We start from the raw sequence: 19,399 nt of genomic DNA on the forward strand, positions 1-19,399 counted from the left end.
TTGACATAGCCTTAGGAACGCAAATCTTTTGTATTGACATAAGATAAGCGCCGTAAGACCATTAAGCAACCCATTGTTCTTAAGGTACCCAATAATCTAGTCTCTCTATTTAAATATGATAGGAAATAGTTCCAGAGCCAATGAAAGCATAGAAACAACTAGGTGCTACGTTCCACAAATACTATATTGCCTATAAGAGTTTAACTCCTTATCTGAAAAACATTCAGCTGTAACCATATTAACAATTCTATATTATCAGTTTTACTTGGCAACATTTATGTGTCAAAATGTATCATGGGCTTCTTAGCTTAGTTCCAGAAATAGGCTATGATCAAGATGACATCATACTTCTTGGTAGAAACTTTTTGGACTTTTCCTTCCTTCATACACATTTGGATTTCCAGCTGTATGCTTAATTCATTTGGACCATTAGGACAGAATGACGTGCTTCCCTCCTGTTCAAGTTCTAGCATTTCAGGTCGGTTGAAAAGTTTACCAAAACAGTGTTGTCAACCAGTTGACTGACAAGAATCTTTGTGGCTATATTAAGCTATAGTAGGAAAAATGCAAAGGCCTTAATGGATACAGAATTAAAAACCATAGCTGATTGTGAAAGGAAGAGATGCCAAAGACTGTCAATGATTGAATCAGGCTGTTGGCTTAGTGCATTATGTAAAAGGATAAGAATGTGTTATGATTGGGAGGTGTAACTCTCTTATTCAAACAATATCACTGGATGCGCTGTTCAAATCTCCTAGCTTGGGGCAGTAAAGATACATGGTATGGGGAATGGTTATGAAAAGCTAGAATTAGGGGAATACAAAGATCTACATTCAGAAGCCTAAATAGAATTTGAAAAGGGGTAGGCAATTGGATTCTTGAAAATCAACAAGTAAGAGAAAGCAAAGTTGTGAAATGAAGTTGCAAAACTCAGTTAAATGAAACTGCAAATACACTATGCAACAGTTATATTTGCTGAAGAGGGGAGGCTCTGTGCCATTTTTATGATTAATGATCACATTTCACGCTGGCCTTTCATTTATTCAAGGAATCCTTCCCAAGTACACTTAAAAATATATATATTTTAAATGTATCCTTCTTATTCAGCATTCAAAGGGTACAAACTCTTCTGCATCCCATGCTGTGTTCCTCAGACTTAAAAAGGATATTGCATAATTTAAACAAAAAATGAAGACAGTCAGTTTGGAGGATCAGTAGCCCTCTCCGCCTGGCTAGTTCGTTCTACTCTGCATTTTGCTTTAGTGCCAAGTAGCATGTTTCTGGATCTCAGGTCAACTGGTTTTCAACTTGAAAAGCAAGGAAAACTGCCTGCAGTTCTAATACAAGGCAAAGACACTGACTGGAGGATTGCAGGACTAAGGGCTAATCTATATGGGGATAGCCAGGAAATGAGTAGAAGTTAATTTGAATTAAGACCACTTTAATTCTAAACAAAATGATTCCTCGCACTGGCTTAATGCACTTTAACTAATCTACTTTAAATTGTTCATGTTCGGTTCATTTAAATCAACTCATTTACGTGTCCCTGTGCAGCTTAGGGCACTTTTACATGTGCTCTGGAGGTGGTGGGGAGGGGAAGGACAGTGCTTTCATTAGGGAAGCTCCAAGAGCTGCTCTAGTTAAATCACTGCAGCATCTTGTGCATCCCCGCGCTTCAAAATGGCGGTGAGAGCGCTTGAACTAAAGCTTGCGCCGCCACGCTTTTGAAGCACAGGGATGCTGATACATGAAATATGGAGGCTGGCTGGAGCACAGTAATTACCGCACTCCAGCAGACTTAATTAACACGGTCTGCTCTGCAGCGCTGTAATTACAGTGTGTCAGAGCAGCCTCCAAGCTTGTGTACAAGTGCACTTAGTGAATAAATCCAATAGAGCACCAGGCCTTCCCTCCTTCAGTCAGGCCTAGCCTTCATGAATGCTGCATGCCCCCAGAGGCTGGGGGGGCACAGCGAGCTCCTGCAGGCGTCGGTGGCACTGTGGCTGGCAGGAGCGTGGCGGTGGCAAGCAGTGAGCTCCTGCAAGTGGCAGCTCTTGCAGGCGGCCACGGTGCTGTCAGTGGCAGAGGCGGGTAGCGAGTGCCGACTGGTGGTTGGCAACCACCCGAGGATGCCACCAGCAGTGTCAGCAGTGGCCAGCAGCGATCGGGGACTGCCCGCAGACACCAGCGGTGGTGAGGGGGCCGAGTGGCGAGCGGCAACCTCCTGCAGGCACCGCCAGCAGTGTAAGCCACACCTTTTTGTAAGGGCTGCACCACCAAGCTCAGGGGGGTCGTGGGCATCTGTGTGCACCTCCTACACATTGCCAATGCTAGCCTTGTTTCTCAAGGACACTGGGGCTCCTCTCCATCATTAGAGAAGGGCAGTGGAGCACACTATGATGCTCAAAAATTTGAGAAAAAGAAAAAACTTCATTTTTTTTTCAACTTTTAAAAAAGCCAGAGGCAAAATTAGGAGAAAGGAAGCAGGTTGAAGAGCACCATGGAGCCGCAGAATAAACAAGATGGCAAAATAACAAAACTATTTTTTAATAAGCTGGGAATTTGCTTCAGTCTGCAATTCTTAGAGGAAAGGCGGCTGCTGAGAGCTGGCCAGATTCCCTGCTGCAGACATGCAGACACCTGGATGAGGAGACAAAAGAAAGTTTGATTCTTGTATAATCCCAAGGTCACGTGGGTTTTTTTTTTTTGTAAAGTGCACCAGTGTCCTTTATGGGCACTCCTGAAAGGCAACAGAACCAGAAGCTCCAGGGTTAAAAAGCAAGGGGACAAAACCCAAAGAGCCTGAATTTCCCCTCCCTTACATATGTATTAATCAGGAGTGATGCTATATATATATATATATATATATATATAAAGCTGCTGTGCCTGGGAAGCCCAGGCAGGTGTTTGATGAGAATTAAAAAGGAGAAAAAAAATACCGTATACAAGGGAGATGGGTTTGAATCAAACTGCAGTTGAATTTGATAGGGTTGCAGTCCCTGAGCCAGCACAGAAAGGGTTGAGCCATGTTCCCTCTTCACAGAGAACTTCCCACAGGTGTTTGCCTTTCCGCAGAGTAGGACTGGACTCCCCTCAGGTTAATTGCAGTGTTAATGAGGATAACCCTAAAGCATAAAAGGAAGAAAGCTTAGCATTTCTATTTTCCTTGGGGCTTAGGCTAAGTAAGGACTGAAAGGAGATGGGCAGCTTTGTATTGTTTGCATGTAAAAAATCCCAACATTTTAAAGGCAGGTTCTGCTACTAAGAAGCCATTTGGCTGCATGTTTATCCCATCCAGCCTTTCTAAACCTAAAAGTTTAGGCTGTAACTGCACAGCCTTTATACCTGGCTTCTGGCAGTTGCATTCCCCAAGGATTTCTTTTGCATCTCATTAAGTGGCATGAAAAGAGCTTGTCCATTGGGTTGCACATCCATTGGGCTCTATGTAGACTGCAACTGCAGTGGACGTAAGGGTCCCTTGCATGGTCTGATCTTCAGAAATGGAGCATTTGTGATTATCAGTAGCCTTCCATTTTAGATAGGGGCTGAATTGCTGATGTGGGGGAAAAAATCCTTTCAGACTTTTTTTTATGCATGCAGAAAGTGGGGGAGAGCTATTTTTTTCCTCCTCTGACTGTTAGCTGTAACAGAGTACCAATTTTGGGGGAGAAATAATGTGCTAGGTCATTAAATGATTAATCAAAATTGCATCTGAGATGGATGTTTTTCACCTCTTAAAGAAAATAAGAATGCAACTTAACTGCTAGATGCCTTCTAGTCCTATCAACCACATCAGCATTAAGCAACGTTCATTCTCTAAATTGCAGCTACGTTGGTTTAAACAGCAAGGGGGTTGGTAAAATGCACTATATTTTAGTGGCATAAACCATTTGGGAAGTTGCTTCTCACAGAGTAGATCAGAGGCACTTAGGATTTGATATGGATAGATACCTGTGTCCATTGCAGACTTCTTCCTAGCTTGTCTTGTCTCTTAGTGCATGTTTGCTGTGGGGCATTAAGATACCACATTTCCCTTTTTAAAGGATTTTGACTTCTGAGTGTTCCAGTGTGTTTTGGGTGTTAGCCTCATGAGTATCTGTAAATGCCTGTGTCCTTAGCTTTGACCATCAATTTTTCAAATAAGGAATACTGAAACAGCCATCTAATTCCTCGCTGCAACACATCTGGGTGAGATTCAGACTGATGACCCAGAATTGAACTGAGTAGCCATTAGCTGATGGTCCTTCAGACCCTTAGACAAACAGAGCTCTTGATAAGAAGGGAAGAAGAAGATCAGAATCACTGAAACACTATATTTAAGTACCCAGGTTTGTCTCTCAAAATGAGAGAAGCAGAGAGGATGAGAGAAAAGCATAATTGGGTTTTGGGGTTGCTTTTTGTTTCATTTCAGCAAATATTTTTATTATGGTATCCATGAGGAAAAAAAGGCAAGGGGGAAGTGTATTGATTAGCCTGAAATAGAATCATAATAACACTTTTGAAGGCTTTTCATTTTGTTTCAGTGTAGATGTAGAGAGATGTCAATAAAACACACCCAGCTATGTAACTCTACATTATAAACAGCCAGTGATATAAGAAAACACCACATCTTTTATGAGCTGCTTGTCCTTTTTGGTGTGCATTTCTCTTAAGGCAATAAATCAGAGTGGACTGGAGGGAAGATGAGGCTTGATACTAAACCTTTGTAAAGTGGAAGTTTGAAGGGAGCTGGGAGGGTGGTAGAAAGACTACCTGGTCTTCCAAGCCCTTCCTCCTGCTTTCCCATCATCCTTGTATGTATTACAACAGCAAGCTGTAGCAAAGCCAGAGTCTACCTCTGCACTGCAGACTCAGGCACTATCTACCAAGGAGGTGGACTAGAGAGAAATGTCTCCCGAGGTCAGAGAAGGTGTGATAGCAGGAGCTGCTTATCCACACCTGCTGCCACAACCAGCTAAAAATAATTAACAGAGAAGGAGAGGGAGAGAGAGGTGAGGCACCGTGCAAAGCAAAGAATCACTGCAGTCAGTCACCTGGTACTTGTGCAGTCCTCAAAGGGCAATCACAGGAATAGTCAAAAGTAAGACTGTTTCCCAACAGGAAAGGGAAATGGTCTCAGAGCTGTTATGCGGCACTAGTTTTCCATACAGTGCCATCTTCTGGACCCTGTTTTTATACCCCATGCTTCATCTGTACTCAATTTAACCCACTTCGCAGGAGAGAAAACATACAGAAGATGTGGTCAGCAGTGTGATGAGGGCATAGAAACCCAAAATAGCCAGGAAAAGATTTGCAAACGATTGTAGGTTTAATCAGCTCTGCCCTGTTTGTAAATGCCACAGGGGTTGGGTGTGGAGGGAGAGACGAAAAGGGGCTTAGCCTCCCACTGAGATGGATGCTGGCTTGGGAGGAAGGGCAGCTTTCCAGCTTACACTGTGAGAGAAGCCTCCTTGGGGACAGGGAATGACAAGAGCCTGTTTCCTGCCACATCCTACTTGTGAGAGGGCAAGCCCAATGTGGTACCAAATACGATGGCTAGAGATGCTCCCTACTTGAAAGGGCTGGCAGAAGAACCAAATCCTCGGAGATGAGAAATAGTAGGACTTTGTCATGAACACAGGCTCAGTGTGATCACAGGTAGCTTTCCCCTTGCCTAGTTGAGCATTGCAAGTTTAGTGAGTGTTAGGGAAATCATTTGCTGAGCTCCACTGATGCTCCCGTCTGTTTTCTTAAAGCAGGGATCATACACAGTCAACACGCTTGTTGGAGACCTGAGAAAAAATAAGTGTGTGGCTCTCCTCCAAGGCTTTTTTTTCCTTCTTTTCTCACAGTTGACAACAGAGCCAATGTTGTTTGAGATCAGGGCAAGATGACAAATGCATGCATGTGCTATACTTTGTCTTCTGTCTAAACATGCTGGAGCAGAACTCGTTTAAGAATGACAGTGTTATTACATATTTTCTGGCACAGGCAATTCAAACTAGCACCCATTTTATTCACTCTGCACTGGCCCATACAGTCCTCCAAGAGCAGCAGAGAGAGACAATCAGTGGTACTATGGATTAAAACAGGAAATGATTTTTAAAGGGCTGGAGTAGCCATTTGGCTAGTGAAAATCCAAATCCTATTAATGAGACAGATTTCCATTCCAGTGAAAATGGCATAAGATAATATCTTTTTTTTTTTTAATGGATCTTCTGCTGATCTATATCCCAAGTGACTCCACTAAATGTAACAAAGTTCTGTAGGAGGCATAACAACACACAATACTGAGAGCTATACATAGCTCAGTTAGCGGTGCCAGCATGGAGGTTGACTACAAAGTTGTTTGAGAGCAAGAAGGAAGTCAAAAGTGTCAGTAAAGTAGACATCAATCAAACATTCACAATGTATGAGATGATGGAGGTCCTGTGTGGCACTGTAATACCAACAAAAAAATGCATACGTGTCTCCTCATAGGGGAAAAGGGAATTTCAAATTTTTAAAAGAAATATGCTCAGGAGACGCATGATTTTGCTGAAGACACTAAAGACACAAGAGTTTCCAATCCGAAAGAGCCTTCTCATGGCATGCATAGCTGTGTTTATCCAATCTGAGGTTTACCATCACAGGGGAGGCACATTTAAAAGTTAAGCTAGACTAAAGCAACAAGTCATTTGCCAAATAAGCTACTACCATGCAGTCACAATCTGATAACAATGAGGAAAAAAACAGAGACTGATAAGAGCTGTCTTCTGCTTCTGCCATTACTACTGACTGCCCTTCTCCCATGCTATGTTCTAGGGCTCAGATATAAGGGTTTGCAATTGAACTGAAACTCCTTGCAACCTTGCAACTGAAACTCCTTGCAACCTCCACCATCACTTCCAGCTCCTTCCATGTTGGCAGGCTACTTAAATTACAATAAAACCCTCAGAAGGACCCTTCTTCCTCCCATTTCCTGTAATTAAAAATATGTACTGCCCTAACTGTCATCATGGTTGGGGTGTGTATAAACTATCCCGCTTTAGCTATTCAGAATCTGGTGGTCTTGTTGCTAAGATTGCTGTGGTTAAGTTGGAGAGAATGTAGTTGTGGTTTTGTGAAAAGTGCAGATATGTTTTCAGCTACAGGAAGTGATAAGTGGGTCTGATAGCAGATGTCTCAAGGGCATTTGTGAAATGAAAACAAGCGAAGATGAACCACTTTTGCATAATGTCCCTGTTCCTCCAGGAAAAGAGATGATAAAACCTCTGCACCTGACTGAGATTTAAATAATCTAAGCTATTTTCAGTAATACATATCAGTAAATGGGGATATGATTTCTGTCTTGACCATACTGCTTTTCTTCTAGGCTAGGGACAGACATTACATATAAACTGGTTAAAGTGATCAGAAACTGATTTAAACCTGTAACAGAACAGATGTTCAGTGCACATTAAACCAGTTTGAAAACAGATTAAACTGGTTTGAAATAAACCTGGTTGCATGTAGTATCAGACTTAACTGATTTGGGTCAAACCAGTTTATGTAATGTCTGTCCCAGACCCCTTGCTGGTTTAAGCTAAACCAGACACCCCCAGCATCCCAGCATGCTCTCTGGGCTGGGCAGAGCTCTCTGCTCCACAGCAGGGCTGGCCCCTCCCCTCTGCTCCCTGGCCAGAGCTCTGTCAGAGACTTGCAGGCACAGAGCGGCTGCCTGGCTTCCCCCTGCTAAAAAGGGATTATTCCCCCTTCCCCTCTGCTTTACACAGACATCTCAGCATTAACTAGCAGACCACATGCTAGCTAAGGTCCATGCTGTGGAAGACAACAGCAAGACAAGCTTTTTGGAGTTAATCAACAGGTAGCTTAATATCCTTCCTTGGAAGATATTATTATTATTGGAAGAGCTGTTTAAGAAGAGTTCCATTAGTTAATGGAGAGAGGCTTTGTTTTCTAAATGGGTTGATAAACACTGAGTTAGGGGGTGATAGACATTTCCTGCTGGGCTACTTAGGAGGGGAGGAATAATCAGAGTGTCCTGCCAGGGCCTAGAAACACCCCCCACAGCTCAACACTGTGGAAGGGAAGGGAGGGCTGCTCTAGTGCCCCCCAGCTTCTAGCCTGAGCCACTGCAGGCATGTGCCTGCATTTCTGGGATGTCTGTCCGGTTACAAAACTGATTTAGTCTAGCCAGGTTAGACTAACCTGCAACGATTGAATCAATTCAGGCTTTTTAAATCTCTGTCCCTAGCCCTAGTGGCTGTTGTAACACACCAGCTTGACAGCCATAAATACTTAGTACTGAATATAGTGTATAACTCTCCTTATTTTACTTGGGCAGCTTTCCCATTGGGCACGAACATGATGTCACAAGTCAATGACAAAAACCCCATTGACTTCCACGGAGATAAGATTTCACTCAGTGTCTCTTTCAATATTTCCTATATTAACAATTATAATAGGATACTCAAAAAGCACTGATGAGCCTTAGGGCCCATGGGCAGGTCCCCACAAGCAGGAATGTGCACTTCCCCAGGGACAAATAATAGCAGCACGTATGTGTGCCACTGCTACTTGTCCCTGCAGGCACACTCTGGCACACAATGAAATGCCCTGGGTGGAGTAGGGAAGGCTGGGGCCAGCACCTGGACTGGTCCCAGCAGCTTTACCTAGGGTCCTGGGGGCCTCCTGGGACACATGAATCCAGGCACATGGAGCCTGGCCAGCAGCCACACTGCAGCCATATCGCACCACCCTGCTTTTTTCTGCTGTGGGTGTTTAGGATGCTGGGATTTCCCAGTAGCTAATCTTGCTGCCGCACTGCAAATATGCAGCGTGACAAATAGAATCATGAGTGACGTATGCATTTCGCAGCATCTCAAAAGGCTTTGAGGCACCACAAATGACACATTCCTGCTTGTGGGGATGTGTCTAACCCCTGTAGAAATCATTGATTGGGTCCCTAAATAACACTAAGGACCTGGGCCTCTGTCCCTTTTTCTGGTGAGTATAGTTGCCTAAATGCACAGAGTCATAGATGTTAAAGCCAGAAGGAAGCCATTAAATACTGTCAATCGTCTGTATTATTCTGTAAGCACAAGGCACTTTTCTTTATGGCAAAATGGCTGGTGTGAAGAAAGGTACCAAGAATGCACTCCATCTTATAATTTAAATAAGAATATAGATATGGTATGTCACAGTTAATGTAACAAATGTAACTTGGTTTATTTATGGCTAGTATTTAGCAGAGCAGAGACTGTTCCTAATTTATGCCTGTTCAAAAGGAAGCTCCAGTACACTCATGCTTTGTTTCATGTTTTTGTGTTCCTATATCAAAAAACTATTTCAAGGAAAACTCTAATGGAGACATGGAACAAGTGGTTTTTACTAGTAACCTAGTTATGGTTACACATCCAGGGCTTTATCTTGATTGGTTATGCGGTCAAATTATGGTGGCTTGTCGTCCCAAAGAGTTAATCCAGTGTTAAAAAACACTTTTTGTTAGTTAATACCATAATTGAAAATCCTGGGAAAGGTATACAGAAAGCCCGCAAAGGGGTCAAACTTTAAGAGGGAAACACCCCAATTAGTGTATGCAACAGACAGCTACTACACAAAGAAATAAACATAGTAATTGTAGCTAAGAGTTGTGAATTTTTTCATTGTCAAACCTAATTCCCTTTAGATTTTAGTAATACTAACAGCATAATTTTTCTTTCACATGAAATTCACTTGGTCTGTGACTTAACATATAATCTACCCTTTTCTCATGATAGTCATACAAGTTGACATATCAAATTGTATATTTACAATGGAAATAAACTTAATTATAACTCCCCAAAGGAGCCTGATCTAAATCTCATTGAAAGAAAAATGGACAGACTCCCATCCACTTCCACGATCTTTGGTTAGACCCTTGAAGTTTTCAAATTCTTTTTCTTTTTCCCTGCATACTTTGAGTCAGGAAACCTACATGTGTTTTAGGTCTGTGTATTCCAGTCATCTTTGTGGTTTCTTTCCCATTCTTTCATGGAATATTAGAGGCATACCTAAAATGTAAACCAAACAATTATTATGTTGTTTCAACTTTATTATCTTAACAATGTAAAACATAAGCATGATGATACTTAACTCTCAAGTTTACATTAGATAGGAAGGCTCAAATGGAACAGTGGTGCAACTCTACTGACTTCTGTAAAGCGGAAACCATTTACACCAGAGTTGAATTTGGGTCCATTTCTATAAAACAGCTATTAGTTTTCATTTGCAGTCTGATCGTGTCATAATTCACTTTAATGTTAATATACGCTCACCCCTGAGGGCTGGCATAATTATTACTCATGTCTCATCATGTATGGAAAAAAAATGAAGAAAAGAAGAAAAAGAGTAAAGAAACTCAAGTATCATTGCTTTGTTTATAATAAGGTGCTTAAAAGGTATCAGCTAAAAGCATTATTAAAATAAGCAAATAATGTATGCCCTCCAGGAATGGGCACAAGTCAAAGTTTTGGGGATAATTCTCTGAAATCATATGAATATTGATGAATGCCTTCTATTTAGAAGATAGGGTTGGAAGATGGTATTAGGAGTTGCATAGACCGAATGTGATTCAAGGAATACAAAGCAAAGCAGAAACTGCAGTGGATGCAAACTTCAAACTAACTGAACTGATGAATAGTGAACAAATGTTTTAGACCCATGTTTGAGACTCGAGGGACTTAAAATATGCAGACATCCAAACGTGGATCACCAAAGAGGTTTAACCTACAGAACAATGTCATGATCCAGAAAGTAGATCATCTAATTAGGGAGGAAAGGAAAGTAGTAGGTACTTTAATTCAATATAACCTTGATAATACACACAAGGGCTGGATCCAGATGTGCAGGCTGCACGAGTTGCATGTTAATCAGTGCACGGTGCTGCTAATTTGCAGCACCGGGGCAAAATATGCTACTGGGATTTCCCAGTACAAAAAAAAAAATTCTGGAAAAAAAGCAGCACAACCCACACCAAAGTGACAAGCGCCATGGCAAATGCAGAGACAGGGGAGCTGGCAGCCCAGAGTTGCCTGCTCTCACACCTCCATATGCTGGGAATCCTCAAGCTGAGGCACCCTGCACCCCAGCCAGGTGCTCCCTGGCAGCATTGGGGCTCCACTGTGCTGAGGCATGTGGAGACCCTGCACTGAGGCGCACTCCACCCCAGCCAGCTGCAAAACAACTGATTGGGGCTCAGTGTGCCCGAGATAGGGGAACAGGCAGCCTTGGGCCTCTATGTGCCTCTGTGTGCCTGTCTCCATGCAGTCTGCTCCCCCATCTTGAGGCACGCTGTGGCCCAGCCAGCTGCTCTGTGGTGTGACTCAAAGCAGGGGCTCCACATGCCTCTGTGGGGGGTCCCACTGCTCAGCTCCACTTGGGAGTCTTCGGCAGCCTGGGCACAGGGTATGCTGGGAGGTGTGCAAGAGCTCCCCACCACCATCCGCTGTGCTTGGGCTGTGTAGGCAGGCTCCAAGTCCCCCACCTTCCTCCCATTAGGGCTAATGTCTGTTCTGCTTCCTCCCAACCTAAATGGGGGTGCTTAGAGTAAAGCCTGAACATTAGAGCACTTCTGCCACTGTGCTCATGGTACAATTTTTTATCTTCTTTCTGTTCACCTGAATCTTTAAATACTATAGAAATAACTTTCAAAAGCACAAAATGGGGTATACTGTGACTTCTTAAATAAATACAAATAGTTATGGCATTGGTTCATCAGTGAGTGATGATGGATATTGCAGCTATTCTACTGACTGGTGGTACATTTTCTCTTGTGACTATTAAGACTGATATTAAACTTGCAGGTCCTGCCACAGTGGTTACAGGTGAACATGGTATTAGGGGCTACTGTACTGACAGGCTGTTTCCTTCAGTCATGTTTCTGTTGTAATTTGAGTGACCATTTCTCATCATGATGTTGGACTCCATGATTTGAGAAGGGAATGTCACTTTGTCTTGTCTCCTGCTAAGGCCTCCCAAGGGTTTGGATTGATTACAAAAACCTTCCTGTCCTTCTTGTAGATGTCTTTGAAGCACAGTTTCAGACACCCTACTCTTCTCTCCCCGCCGTCAATTTGCCCATACAGGATGTCCTTCAGGATGCACCCATCTTCCATCCTAGAAAGATGGCTAAGCCAGCATAGATGCCGCTGTTTGAGTAGTGCAGTGATGGTTGGCAGGTTGGCTTTGGTGATGACCTCTGTGTTGGTGGTTCTGTCTTGCTACTTGATGTCAAGGATGCGCCATAAATAGTGTAGATGGAAGCTGTTCAGCTTCTTTCCTTGATATCCATATGTTGACCATGTCTCGCTGCTATGCATAAGGACACTGAGGACGCAGGCTTTGTACACAAGCAGCTTAGATTTGACTGTGAGTTTTGCATTGTTCCAGACTTGTTTGAAGAGCATACTGAAAGTGGTAAATGCATTTCCAATGCGCACCTTTAGCTCTTCATCCAGTGAGGCTGTCATTCACTGTGGATCCATGGTAGAAGAACTTGTTCACTGCCTTGAGTGGTATGTTGCCATGGCAGATAGATGGTGACTGGTGAACACCCTGTCCTAGGACCACAGTCTTCTTGATCCTGATGGTCAGGGCAAACATCCTGCAAGTGTGGGAGAAGTGATTCATGAGTATTTGTAGTTGGCTTACTTCATGGGCAGAGTGCAGCATCATCAGCAAAAAGGAGCTCCCTAATAAGTATGTGCCTCCCTTTTGTTTTGGACTTTAAACATGATAGACTGTAGAGTTTGCCAACTGATCTTGTGTGAAGGTATGTGCCTTCCTCTGAGCCACCAAAGCATGGTGCAGCAGCACAAAAAAGAAAATCCCAAAGAGTGTGGGCACCAGAACACAACCGTGCTTCACTCCACTCTTCATCTCAAACCTGTTAGAGGTTGATCCATCAAACTCAACTCTGACCTGCATGTTTTCGTGGAAGGAGCATATCATACTGAGTAATGTTGGGGGGAGGAGGGCATCCAATCTTTACCAGGACCCTGCTCTGCTGACAATGTCAAAGGCTTTCATTGGGTTGATAAATGTACAGTGGCCTGTACACTGTACAGATAAATGTACAGTGGCTTGTTTGTTCTCTATATTTTTCTTGCAGTTGGCATAAAAAGAATATCATGTCCACTGTTGATCTCCCTACTCTGAATACACATTGTGATTCCAGGTTTATGTGGTCAACAAGTTGTTGCAACATTTCAAAATGACTCTGACAAAAGCCTTGCCTTTGACACTGAGAAGAGAGAGATGCTCCTATACTTGTTGCAGTCACCCTTGTCTCCCTTGTTCTTGTAGACTGTGATGATGTTAGCATCATGCATGTCCTGGGGTACTTGACCTTCTTTCTAGCAGCATACTAGGAGTTGATGAAGATGTGGTAGCAAGCTACCCTTCCTGCATGTAACAGGGGGCCTGCTCTGGGCCGATCTCACTGTGGCCCGCCCACCTGTTTCTGGGCTAACCGCCCCCCCCCCGACGTCTCACCCGCCATGCCTTGTTGGAATTAATTAGTTAAATGATATAATTAAGTGGGAGGCTGCCCATTTCCTGCCCTGATGCCAGGGGGCATTATCTGCGGCTCCATTACTCCCCTGCACCACAGCCCAAGCCTCGCAGATGGCATCTAGATGTTATCATCATCACCAGCCCCCACTCTGGGCCCCAGAATCCTTCTAATTGAACCCTGCCTGGATTCCTCTCCTCAGGCGGTCTCATCCGCCTTCATACTAGGCAGCATAGCTCCCTGAACTGCTTCCCCTTTGGGTCCCCCCGGGACCTTCGGCTCTACTGGCCCTGGCCCACCTCCAGGCCAATTGGAACCCCAGGCACGCAGCTCTTGGATGTTCCTCACAGTGGGACCCTGGCCCTTTTGACCCTTCCGGTCCTGGCCCCAGCGTGGACCAGTCAGGGGAAGTTCAGACAAGCCTGATTCTATGGGGGGTCCACCCTCCAGGCCCTCCAAACAAGGAGTAACCCACCCGGTTGTGGGGGCTAGGGGTTAAGGTGCCCCGACCCACCTTTCACCACGGTAGTAACTGCCCTGGCATTTCCTGGGGGCTCCTGCACCACTGAGAGCCCCATCAGGCCACCCACTCCCAGCAGGGTGCAGTTTTAGGTTGCACCCAGGACCAGGAGCCTCCTGACCGTCCCCTAGAGCTCCTCCCTTACCTCCATATGATACCAGCAGCCCTCCAGCCAGGCAATGTTTGAACCTGCAAACATTTTGCAATGCTGTTGCCTGGCCTCCAGCAGCAGCACTGCCCTGTTTATATGGGCATCCCCAGATTCAAAATTGCTGCCCTCATCAGTCACCTGGCAGCTGCTAGCTCCAGGCCCTTAAAGTGGCAGGCACCAACAATGCCTTGCCACACCGCACTTGAGAACCTCAGCTGGGATGTCATCCTCCCCTGGTGCTTTTCCACTTGCTAGAGAGTCTATGGCCTTGCTAAATTCTTTGGCTGTAGGTTCTTTGTCTAGCTGTGCCAGTACACTTAAGTTAGAGGCAGACATTCAAAAAGCCTGAGCCTGAATTGATTCAGTCTTTGCAGGTTAGTCTAACCTAGCTAGGCTAAATCAGTTTGTAACTGTACAGACATCCCAGAAATGCCAGCACATGCTTACAGTGGGTCAGGTTTGAAGCTGGGGGGCACTAGAGCAGCCCTCCCTTCCCTTCTATAGTGCTGAGCTGAGGGGGGTGTAGCCAGGCTCCAGCAGGACACTCTGATTAGGGAGAGGTCCCCCCACCTCCTGACCAGCCCAGCAGGGAATTGATAACAGTGTTTATCATGCCTAACTTGGTGTTTATCACCCTATTAAGAAAACAACAGAGGGACATTACCAGCTACCTGTTGATTCTGCCTTTGTCCCATCTACCACAGCATGGACCATAGCCAGCATGTGGTCTGCTAGTTAAAGCTGAGAGGTCTGTGTAAGGCAGAGGGGATGGGGACAGGAAGTGGGGAGGAGCAGGGGAAAGCCAGGTAGATGCCTGCAGTCTCTGCCGAGCTCCAGCCAGGGAGCAGAGGAGAGGGACCAGCTCTCCTGTGGAGCAGAGAGCCCCACTCAGCCCAGAGAGCATTCCAGGATGCTGGAGGAGTCTGATTTAACTTAAATCATCAAGCGGTCTGGGACAGACATTGTATAAACCAGTTTGACCCAAATCATTTAAGTCTGATGCTACATTCAACCAGGTTTATCTCAGACTGTTTTCAGCCATTTTGAAACTGGTTTATGTGTACTGAACATCTGCTCTGTTACCAGTTTAAATCAGTTTCTGGTCACTTAAACCAGTTTATGGGTAATGGCTGTCCCTAGCCTTAGAGTTCGAAGTTGATCCAGTGCCTCTTCTGAGATGTCTGTTTCCTGGAAGTCAGGCTCTAAATAATGTTCGACCCAGCATGACATCTGCTTGGTCTCATCAGTGATTTTTACTTTGCCATCCTGAGACTTGAGGAGAGTGACTTGAGTGACAGTTGGGCCAAGAGCTTTCTTCAGGCCGTCATACATAACTTGTAGGTTTCCTCTGCCTGCAGTAAACTGTTTTCCTTGATATAGGGCAGTCCAGTACTGGCTTGCACAGTGTCTGACTGTTTTCTGTACCATTGCCCTGGCATGCTTCAACTGAGCCTTGGAACTTTCTGTTGGATTCTGGTTGTTTCAGGTAGGCTGTGTTCTTGTCTTCAACAAGTGATAGCATCTCTTCTGAGTGTGCCTCAAACCAGTCTGACAATTTCTTTTTCCCAAACACTTCTGTGGCTGTTTTCTGGATGACTGCTCTTAGTACACTCTAAGTTCCTTCAGCATTTGCAGATGTTGCTTTCATAGACATATAGATAGCTCAAAGGTCCTTTGAAAGTTGAGGTGCTTGCTTTGGACTTTTGTGCTGTGTGCGCTAATTCTTGGCTGACTCTTATGCTTGGCTCTGTACAGCTTCTTTGGTATCGCTTTCACTTGGCTGTCAATTAGGGAGTGGTCTGTGTCACAATCTGCACTATGATAAATGTGGGTGTGTAGTACACTGGGCGGGTCTTTTCTTTTGATGATCACAAGGTCGAATTGATGCCAGTGGCCAGACTGTGGGTGTCTCCACAATACTTTTTGTGTTCTTTACCCACAAAGTAGGTTAGTTATACAGAGTGGTACAGTGTTAGTGATACAGAGGTGGTTTAAAGCTGAAAGTTTAGCAGACTTGATCCTCAACTGGCATGAGTGGTGAAAACCTGACTATGGTGGTGGAAATCTGCTTTGAACACAGCGGTTCTATGAGGACCGGAGGCCTCTCTGCTAACGTTCCTGTCATTCTGGGGTTTTTTTCACTAACGTGAAAAAAAAGAGATTTTGTTGGACAGAGAGGATGAGGACGAATTGAATTCTACCTGCCCATTTATTTAAGATTCTCTTAGGCTCTGTTTGTTATGAATGTAGTCATTATGGTTCCTTAATTTAGTTAAAGTACCTGACACATGATGGAGTTTAGGACAGGGGTTCTAGAAATGAGCTTAGGGTGGCCATCATAGAGGACAGTCCAGTTTTCCTCTGCCCTCTATTGATACGAACCTGACACCTTTATGTCCTCTATTTTTCTCTTGAAGAGAACACAAGACATTGTGTTTCGTAGGGTTTGGTAAGGACATAAAGCCGTTGGGTTTTGTATCAATAGAGGACAGAGTAGCAGAAAACTGGAATGTCCTCTATGACGGCTACCCTAAGTGACCTGTCATCCAAGGCACAAGTCTGCCTTGAGCTTGTTGCAATGGTAACACCTTGGGTATTCACCACTGAATGAGTGCTTTTTCACTGTTGCTGGCACTAATGAAGAAAAGTGAATAGCTTCCAGGGGTGGATCCAAGAGGGGTGCAGTGGTACAGTTGCACCCCCTGCTTTTTGATTCCTGCTTCACCCAAACTTTAAAACGAATTCCCTGGAAGGAGCAGTCACATTTCTATTCAGGCAACATTGAGAGAGTCGTTTGACTTCATGGCTCATTATTCCTGATTTCTGTTAATCTCTTTCCACTCCGTAAGTGTTAACACCCCTCTATCATTTTTAATGGTCTTGAAGTTCCACTATTCAAACTATGCTCTCTACTGCAGTGTTGCTGTCTGTTAGCTGTTCCTAGTAATGTCTCTCTTCTCTATCACAGCCCTGCAAGCTGTTTTCAGCTCCAGCCTAAAAGGTTAACTCAGACATGATAATATTAACAGTAGGGCTGTGCAAAGCTTCAGATGGTGATTTGATCTGGAGGAGATTCGGCCCGATTCAGTGGCCGAATCTCCAAATCCGAATCAAATCAGGGGACCAATTTAAAGGTCTGAATTGATTCAAAGCTCTCTGAATCTTCAGAAAAGGTTCAGAGAGCTTTAGTGACTTGGGCAGTCCCCGGTGGCTGCAGCACAGAGCTGCAGCTGACTCTGAGCTGGTAAATACTAGGGGCAGGGGAGGGGACCATGGAGGGGATCCCTGCCAGCCCCTCCCCCCCCACCATGGCTGCCCCCGCTTGCCCCTGCTTGGTACTTCAAAAAAGAAGCCCCAATGCTCACAGGGTGCTGCCGGGCGAGGGGGGGGCAATCCCTGCTTCCCCCCACTGCCCCACAGTGCATGGGGCCCTGGGACTCACTGCTCCTGCAATGGCTTTGGGGGACTTGTGCAGAGCCCCCCACATGACATGGGGCAAGGGGGGGCAGCAGGGTCACCCCTCACCAGCAGGAGCAGTAAGTCTGGGGGGTGGTTCTTAAAGAGCTGGAGCTGGCCCTGGCAGGGCACCCATCAAGGGACTGGAGGAGTGAGGGGGGGGTCAGGGGGCTCATGCAGAGCCCCCCACATAGCATGGGGGAGTGGGGGCAGCAGGGATCCCCCCACCAGATCCGGCAGCACCTGGTGAGCCGGGGCTCTTTTTTAACAAGTGCCAGGAGCTGGGCAGCCATTGCTGGGCTGGGAGAGGGGCAGGGGATAGGCCTGACCTGGCTGATTCGGAGATTCAGCAGCAACCAAATCTCTGAATCAGATTTGGCTGAATCGAATCAGGACAGTGATTCGAATCACCAAATTGTTGTGTTTTTCAAAACTTATTATATAATCTAGCAAAATAGTGCATTTTCCAATAGTTATATTTAGTTTTGCTTTGATCTTAAACTGAATCATGTAGTGCTCCCCCCATCCACAGCATATTAGAAAACTATTTAGTTTCTCTTTAACTGGATAAAAATGCATTGTGTCATATGCGATGATATGTCATACCATCTGGACCTCCTTTTCAAAATCCTATACCCATTCATAATCACTTCTATAATCTTTGTAACATATACAAATGAGAGAGGAAGGAATAGGTGTTGGGACAGGTACAGGGTGTCAATGCTGAGAACAGCAACACAGCTGAATTCTTATGCCACTAGATGCTTCTTAAAACAGGTGAAAATACAGTGGAATTTGAAAAAGTAACGTTTTAGACAAAAAACAATGAAGTCTATGCATTAAATCTGTTAAAATGCTGGGGATTAAACACGTTCAGATATTTCCACCAATTTTTGCAAAATCCTTGGTAATTCCAGAAAACTCAAGCACCAAGTGGAAGCAGAGGGTTAAAGGAAGAAATCTGGTAAAAGAATGTATCCTTTGTGCAGTGAGGTTATGCATTTAACAGTTCTCTACTGAGTTACTTAATAACATACCAGATGCCAGCAACTTGACTAAAAATCAAGTATTCAGAATTGCAGCGTTCCAATGTTAGCAGGCATTCCTCTTGATGTCCACCACGCATTGTGCTATAAGAGATGTTTCTTCTTCGACACTGCTATAGCTTTTGTGTTCTGTCTTTTCAGTGTTTTTATTGTTTTTCTTTGTAACTGCTTTGGCTCATTTTGCAACACAAGAGACTCACATTCATGATCCATGAAATCATCATCTTAGCAAACAGAATTGCCATTTCACCACAACTATAAATAGGAGGTTGTGAAGGAGGAAGAGGCAGCCTTCCACAGTCCCCCCCCATGTCACCTACCTTAGGGCAGGCAGTAAATGCAAGTGGTGAGCTGGCTCCGGCACATCGCTTCAGGAGCACCGTGACCCTGCAGATCAGCGGGGAGTGCAGGCAGAGCCATGAGGTGGGAGGATGCTGGAAGAGAGGCGGGGTCTGCCAGCAGCAAGACATGGAGGGGAAGCACGTGGCGGAGAGGCCCCAGAGGTGGGGCAGAGTGCTATGCCCAATGCATGCTGCAGAGAGGCACATGGGAGGGGGCTGAGGCAGTGCAAAATGCTACATCTGACACATGCCTCTGTAAAGCACGTGGCAGAGAAGCTCCTGAGGTGGGGCAGAGATGTGCAGCCAAAATGAGCAGCAGCGAGACGTGCAGGGAAGAGGCCCCAGAGGTGGGGCAGAGGCCTACAGCCAAGA

The 19,399-nt window shown here is 44.9% G+C and overlaps 1 long non-coding RNA gene across 1 annotated transcript; it reads right to left on the reverse strand.

The window, feature by feature from the left end:
* Window positions 1–2,531: 2,531 nt before the first annotated feature.
* Window positions 2,532–19,142, reverse strand: LOC109284887 (uncharacterized). The gene is made up of 4 exons (XR_002092494.2): window positions 19,007–19,142; window positions 9,938–10,013; window positions 2,940–3,125; window positions 2,532–2,640 (listed from the first exon to the last, which is right to left on the reverse strand). It is a non-coding gene; the product is annotated as an uncharacterized LOC109284887 (long non-coding RNA).
* Window positions 19,143–19,399: the final 257 nt, after the last annotated feature.

Source organism: Alligator mississippiensis, chromosome 13, assembly GCF_030867095.1.
Source record: "Alligator mississippiensis isolate rAllMis1 chromosome 13, rAllMis1, whole genome shotgun sequence".
Lineage (NCBI taxonomy): Eukaryota > Metazoa > Chordata > Crocodylia > Alligatoridae > Alligator > Alligator mississippiensis.